The following is an 8092-nucleotide window of genomic DNA, read 5'->3' as shown; positions in this document are numbered from 1 at the left end:
GTCCTGTCTGGCCTGGAACTTGCTATGTAAACCAGACTGGCCTAAAATTCAGAGACTGGCCTGCCTCTGTCTTCTGAGCAATGGGCTTAAGGCATGTGCCCAGCTTCAGTCTGCTTTCTTATACAATCCAGGAACACCTACCCAGGGGAGGCACTGTTTATCATGAGCTGGGCCCTCCCACATTATCAATCAATCAATCTCACAGAGTTGCCTACAGGTCAGTCTGATGGACACAATTTCTCAGCTGAGGTTCTTTCTTCCTAGATGACCCCAGCTGTGACAGGTTGACAAAAAAAAAAAAAAAACAAAAACAAAAAAAGACTAGGTAACACACACAGGTTCCACAGACCAAACCCAGGTCTCTAGGATACAGAGCAAGTGCCTCTACCTGCTGAGCCAATTCACTATCCACCACCCCCGTTATCAGAGATAGATATGAGCTCTGGCAATCACAAAGGCACATAGTTTGCCTTAAGCTTCAATATGTAGTAGAGTTGAGTCCCAAACCCGGGTGGGTGTTGTCAGGCACAGTCTGAGCTTATGAGGACGATGCTGAGCTAGGTTAGCTCATAAGCATCCTGTATCTGCGCTTTCAATAAATGCCAGTCCTCTCTCTTCTGTCTGTACTGGCTGTCCTGGAGCCCTGAGCTTGGCAGCTAATGTCGAAAAGGGGCCAAGAAGACAGCGACAGCAGGACGTGTGTGTGTGTGTGTGTGTGTGTGTGTGTGTATGTGTGCGCGCGCACCCGCGCGCGACAGGGTCTCTCTCTGACTCCGGAGCTCCCAGACTTTTCAAGACTAGTTGGCCAGTGAGCTCCAGAGAGCCTCCTGCTTCCTCTTCCCAAGCACTAGGTTTACAGGTGTGGGCCTTCATATTTAGCTTTTCATGTGTGGGGTGGGTGCGATCTAAACTTAGGTCGCCACACTTGCCCAACAGGTGCTTTCCCAAGGAAGCCACCTCTGGCCCCTAGAGCAGGCTTCTTAAACTGCTGTGTTTCCGGTCAGTTCTTTTTTTTTTTTTTTTTTTTTTCCTGAGAGAGGCTGGTGAGGCCCCAGGTTTACAGCTTTATATAATAGTATACAAAGTAAACATTTGTTGAGTAATCAATCAGGAACACATATATTTTAGATGTTGTTTTAAGTTTATCTTTTGGTGAGTATGCTCTTTTAAAACAAACTTGCAATACATCCCATTTATTAAAGGCAGGAACAAATTTGCATACTAATGGGATGGGTTTGCTTATTTTTGAATTAAGAATTAAATCTTGGCTGGCTATTTGATACTGTGGGATGTAAAGAGCCTTCAGTGTTCTTCGGAATTGATAGATGTTTTGGTTTTGTAAATGTCAAGGCTGAGAATGCTCTGTGCATAAATGCACAGCACAAAGTGGCAAACGTACGTTAAGGCCATTTCAGAAGTCATTAGAAATCCTGTCCTAAGCCCAATCCAAACTCCACCGAATGACTTCTAAGAAACTCAAGTCAGCAATGCAAACATCAATTTGTCAAACCATGCTAACACAAAGATGGGGGAATTTGATACCTACTGGCTGAGGAATGATGGTGAGAAAATGTTAAAGGTCTCTGTGGTTTGTGACGAAGCCACTGTGTTTCTTTAAAAGCAGAAAAGCTCATATAGGCTCATAGCAGAATCTCGACCTGCCCTGAGATGTCTTGTCCAGCATACACTAGGATTGCATGGACTGATGCGCACGCTATGTACTCAGAACCAAGGCTTCAGGGACACTGGGAGACACAGCATGAGAGACTGCTCCCAGATTCATGCTGCGCTGGGTTAGGAAATAATTTGGTTGCTGTGTGTTCAGTAGCCTTGTAATGATACCAAAAGTTTTGTGATACAGTTACATAAACCCATGTAGGGTCACTACCTGCAGTTGAAGAAGTCCGGGGAAGGGGTGGAATTGAGGTGCTGCTGGGGGCAGGGGAGATTAGTACCAGTCACTGGGGCCTGACAGTTGGCAAGGAGCCCCCATTGCAAATACCATGCCCACATGTTTAACCGGCTTTCTATTGCTGAGAAGTTGAAAATAAGTTCTTTACTGGCTACCGAAAGTTACTCATTGCAAACATGACTACAAATGCCTGGTTGATTGACTTCCAGCAAGCACCAGTTTTTCTTAGATTGTATGTGTGCTCATAATATACATATATCAATAAACATATCTGTATAATGTTAGATACTTATCACTTTGGATGTCACAATGGGGCAGTGTAGGAGGAGGCCACTTGTTCGTCCTAGCCGCCAAAACCAAAATAACCATACAGAAACTATATTAATTAAAACACTGCTTGACCCATTAACTCTAGCTTCTTATTGGCTAACTCTTACATCTTAATTTAACCCATTTCTATTAATCTGTATATCACCACAAGGTCGTGGCCTACCAGTAAAGTTTCAGCACATCTATCTCCAGGCGGATCCATGGCGTCTCCCTCTCTGCCCTTCTTTCTCCCAGCATTCAGTCCAGTCCTCCCCACCTACCTAAGTTCTGCCCTATCAAGAGGCCAGGGTAGTTTCTTTATTCATTAATGGTAATCACAGCACACAGAGGCAACTCCCACATCAGGGCAGTGTTTCTGACTCCCATCTAGTACATACCATTAGTTTAGTTGCTCAGTATGCCATTCCTAGTTTGGAAAGCTTGTCATCCCCTCATGGCTTGAGCGTCCCTTGGTGGCTTCTGTCGGGGTGATTGGCATTCTTACAGATGTGGGAGGTGACCCTCTGTGCCAAGTCTGGAGAGGCTGGTGCTAACTTTGTGGGATCCTAGCAAAGGGGAATACACAGCAGCAGCTGTGGAAAGGTCCAGAGGTTCTGCTACCCATCTCCAGGTACCAGGTGGAGCAACAGAGCCCACAGCAGGATCCTGGCTTTTCTTCATCCCCAGTCAGTACTCTTTGAATTCATAGCATTTAGGCTCAAGCTTTCCAGGGTCCATGTCTGTTTTCAATCAGCAGTCCTCCAGTAACACTCCCACGGCACTCTGAGAGGTGGTTCTGAAACCCCAAGGGAAGCCCAAAGTCACAGGGACTGTAATCAGGCACAGCAGGGGAGAATAGCAAGGAGCCACACCAAATCCACCTGAGTTTGGTTTTCACATGGAAACAATGCTCTCTTCTCCTCTGATAAACGAGCAGGTGGGAAACAGAATCAATCATCAGGCCAGGCCTGGCCCTCGGGCCCCTGTGGCTCAGTTGGTTTCTTGGCTCATTTCTTATTTTATCTAAAGCCAGGTCAGACCATCCAGGTGGAATGTTCATAAAAAGCAAAGCCTTGGTGTGAACATTTTCTTTAAGGTCAGGGTAATTTACAGTCTGTCCAGAGGAGCTCTTAGAGACACGGAATGTGACTATAATCCACAGTGCACCCTCAGTGCCCTTCCCTCCTCTGAGAAATTGATTCTGGCATGCTTCCTTCAGGTGAAAAGTGACTCAGCCAGCAATTGCTATTTCTTTTCTCAAGTGTTGGGGTCCCCCCACCCACCAAAGCTTGTTCCTTTAGGAGAGGTTAAAAACACTTAGCGCCAGCATTTCAAGTTTTGCATCTGCCTGCTATACCTTCTGTGCTTCTGGGCGGTAGGCAATCACTTTGTGTTAGGAGAGCCTGAAGGGAACGGCTGATCCACAAGGCTAAGTGCCTAGCTGCGGATGACATCATGTCTTCTTTTTGTCCCTACCCTTTTGTCCTTTATGAACAAGAACACTAATGCTATCACAGAACTGTTTGCTACCTTGTAACATAATTCTAGACAGGCCTAGAGGACGAACTGCCTTCAGTAGGACAAATGACACCGGGAAAAGGAGGGTCAGCTCATTTTTGTACTGTCTTGTATTTTGTTGAGACTCTCTCTCTTCCTCCCTCCTCTACCCCCTTATTTTCTTCCCTTCTTCTGAGCCCTCCCCTCCATCCATGCCCCGACCTCCCAGAGTCTCACTGTGTATGCCTAGGTTGGTCTTGAACACCTGATCCTCTTGCTGGAGCCTCTCGAGCACTGGGATTACAGGTGCCTGCTGTCACAGCCAGCTCATCCAGTTCTCTTAGTGTTCATGGTGCTCTATTCCCAATCAGTGAATTTTAATCTATTCAGATCCTGCCTCATACACTGAATAGCACAGCTTTCACAGATTTGGGCATCAAGTAGATAGTGATTGTCTTTAAACTTACTCATCTTTAAGGTTTCCAAATATGGAAGTATGCTAAGTATACCTTTAAAAAAATGAAGCAGGCTCCCTGATGATTTGGTTTGGACTATGTAGGTGAAGGCGCTCATAAGTAGTAATGGGTTATAAATGTGCATGGTAGTTGCTCACCTCTCTCTCTCTCTCTCTCTCTCCCTCTCTCTCTCTCTCTCTCTTCCCTCCTTCCTCCTCTCTCTCTCCTTTCTTTCTTTCTTCACTGATGAATGACCATGAGGCACAGTTGTGGCAGAGATTTGCAAACAGAAGTTGATTAGTGGGGGATTCTGGGAAACCTTCATTTACAGAGGAAAGAAGACAGACATATATAGGTCCACCAATCATACTTTCTTAACTTGAGGAAATTTGCTACTTCTAATAACCTCAGCCTTTGATATCACAAAATGATCATAATGTAAGTCATCATAGGTTGCTTCAAAATAGTATACTTGAAATGATGATTTATTTTTAAACTACTAACCTGGCTTTGCATCTTCTTCTTGATGTTACAAGTCTCCCACTCTACCCTCCACTCATAGCCAGCTGTATAATAATAATACTACTAATAACAAATATCTGTATTAATATCCTTGGGACAAGACATACGGGTAACACGAGACACAAAGGAATTGCATGCAGTTACTGAGTAGGCATGGATAGAGAAGAAAAGGACTCCATTTCAAAACTAGGGAATTACTAATAATACAGGGTGTTGTAGAATCTGTAAAGCCAGTACCTGGCTCACTTACAGGAATATGGAGCATTGTGGAGTAGATATGTTTTCTCTTGTCTTCTCTATTCTTAAGTATAACTGACCACCTAGGGACCTCAGAACCAAAAAATGACGGTGGTGAGTTCCCATTCCTTCTCTTCACCATATATTGTCAACAGAAGTTTCTGTCCTGCCTGGTACCACAGTTGTTCAGTCCCAATTAAACACACAGAGGCTTATACTAAGTATAAGCTGGTTGGTTTAGGCTTATTATTAACTAACTCTTACAACTTAAATTAACCCATAATTCTTATCTGTGTTGAGCCATGTCGCTTGGTATCTTTTCTCAGTGCAACATTCTCATCTTGCATTCTCAGTGTCTGGCTAGTGACTGACTCTCTACCTTTCCTCTTCCCAGACTCTCCTAGTCTGGTTCCCTGTCCATATTTCCTGTCTGGCTGTTGACCAATCAGCATTTTATTAAACCAACATGAGAGACAAGTCTTTATAGTGTACAAGAGCATTATCCCACAACAATGTATCTCAGACTTAGAACTGAAGAATCAGCAGCGTGGAAACATGAATGATCCCAAACAAAAAATAACCCTGTTCTCACTAACCAATGGACCACAAAGGGGTAGCCTATTAAGGCAGAAACTTTTAGATGGTGACTGATTGGATCTAGAAAATCAGCACACAAACAAAGCCATCCTACCCCACCTATACAAACAAAAACCAAATGGTAAGCCTATACTTTTATTTTCATTAAACTATTATAAGATGCTCCAGTCTTCCTGCTGGGGAGGCATCAGAAGCCAAGCAGAGGTCTAGGACCTAATCTTCCTGCTGGGGAGACATCAGAAGTCAAGCAGAGGTCTAGGACCTAATACCCACAGCATCAGTGGAGACCAGTGTGAAGCCTGGGATTCCAACCCAGACATGAAGTCCTCTCCCATGCCATTGAGGTAAACTCTAAGAAGGTCTAAAAAGGAAAAGACCTCTTCTTTTCCTCCATGGTATCAGTAAAGTCACTGCTGGGAACAGCAATGATACATGCCTTGCTATCCCACCAGGAGTGTATGGGGGGGGGGGCAGCCCAGTGGGAAGCTTAAATGCATACCTTTGCCCGGCAGTGAACAAGAATCTCCTTGTACTGAGGAGTAAATGGAGGCTAAGGGAGAACCTGGACTCCTATCTGCACCTGTCAAAAATGATACGCCCTTCCCCCAAGTCCCTAAATGCCACCAGAGCAGGGTGGGAGGAAGTCAGAACAGAACACTCAAATAAGACAACCCAGTACCCAGAATGTCCAGGTTTCAACTGAAAATCAGTTATCAGATCAAGAACTAGGAAGATTCCAAGCTAAGTGAAAAAAACAACAGCAAAGACCCAGCAGATGTCACCATCAGGATGAGAGAAACTTGAGACTCATAAGACAGATATCTCAAAGCAGTTCCCATAAAAGATGCCCCAGTGAAGAGCAATGAGAACACTAGGGATGCAAGCAAGAAGCGTCGAGAAGTTAAAGGCATATGCGCGAAGAAATGAAAGCTGAAGAATCTAATGAAAAATTACAGCAAAAAATTCTATAACTGAAATTAAAAGGTTCAGTGAGTCAAATATGCAGCAATTTGATGGAGCAGAGAAATGACCACATCTCAACAATACGAAGAAAATGGACTGAAAACACAAGGAGCAGAACTCCAGGGACCCGTGGGCTTTGCGCTAGCTCTGAAGACAGTTTGTTTTCCTAGCAGAGTCAATTCTAGCTAGTTATAATTAACAGAAAGTAACAGGAAAACCTATGTGCGCTTGAAGACTCAACAGTGCGCGCTGAAATAGTAAATGACAGAGGAAGTCTTGGGGGAAAAGTACATTGAATAACAATGGCAAAAGAGCTCACCGACCTCCCCCCCACCCACCCACCCCCGCCGTGTGCAGCTAAGACAGCACTGAAAGGTGACCTGGCAGCCCAGAAGGAGCAAGCAAAGAAGAAATGCCTCAAGTGAACAGTCTAAACTCTGTCCTCACGAACCCAGAAGAGCAAACAAAATCCCAAATAAGCAGAAGAAATCCGAAGAGCAGACACCAAGGCAATGAAGAGCAGAAAATAGGAGAGATTAGTGAGAACAGAGGGTACCGGTGAGACCAAGAGCCCCTTCTTGGGAAATCTCCAGCAAGTGACAAAACCCACAGCGGCTGTCTCTACAAACCACAGAGTTACCATGAGGATAGCAAGACTACAAACAACCCCACGTAAATAGAACCACTTAGATGTAATGGTGCAGTTCTTCAAACATTTTATCAGAGCTGACCAAATATGAATTTGGAGCACTTTTATTATGGACTCATTTACCTTAATGTGAACCTTTTCAAAATCCAATATCAATATATCCAATACCAAGTGGTTGGCCCTGAAATCATACACATCCAAGTAACATATGATTTAGCAGGTTGTGTTTAGATACTTAGTGATTATACACACACACACACACACACACACACACACACACACACACACACACGGTAACAGCAAAGAAATAGAGGCCACAAATTTGAAAGAGAGCATGGGGGTGCCTTGGGAATGTTGGAGGGGAAGAAAGAGAAGGAGGGAAATGACGTAATTATATTTTAATTTTAAAATAAAAATATTTTTAAAGCCAAAATAGTAAGTTATATTTGCATACCACAATCCCCAAAAGGACAAGTAACTAGGATGTGTGCAGGATGCTCCAAATTCAGTAGTGATGCAGACAATCTGGTTATAAAATGGGCAAAAGACATAAAGAGATGAACTATCAAAGAGAATATGCAGAAATGCAAATGAGCATATGAAAAGATGTTCAACATTATTAGCCATTGGGGGAAACAACGCATACTGATCAGCACAGCTAACGCGCTGGCCAGGATCTGGAGCCACAATTATTCATTTGCTGCCGGTAACGATGCAAATTGTGGAAATCAGTTTAACACTTTCTTTTTTTAAAAGAAGGCATGAAGCTATTGTAAAACTCAGCAATCCTGCTTCTGGGTCTCTCTCTCTTAAATAAATGGAACTATGTGTAAAAACCCATAGTTCGTGATTCTAACATCTTTGTTCCTAACAGTGGAGAGGCCTGCAGACAGCCCAGCTGTCCTTCTGCTGGGGAGCAGTGACACAGTTGAAGGCATCCACACCACAGCA

The sequence above is a fragment of the Arvicola amphibius genome, chromosome 3 (genome assembly GCF_903992535.2).
Source record: "Arvicola amphibius chromosome 3, mArvAmp1.2, whole genome shotgun sequence".
Taxonomy (NCBI): Eukaryota; Metazoa; Chordata; class Mammalia; order Rodentia; family Cricetidae; genus Arvicola; species Arvicola amphibius.
The sequence above is the reverse complement of the archived record's forward strand: the minus strand, read 5'-3'. Positions refer to the sequence as shown.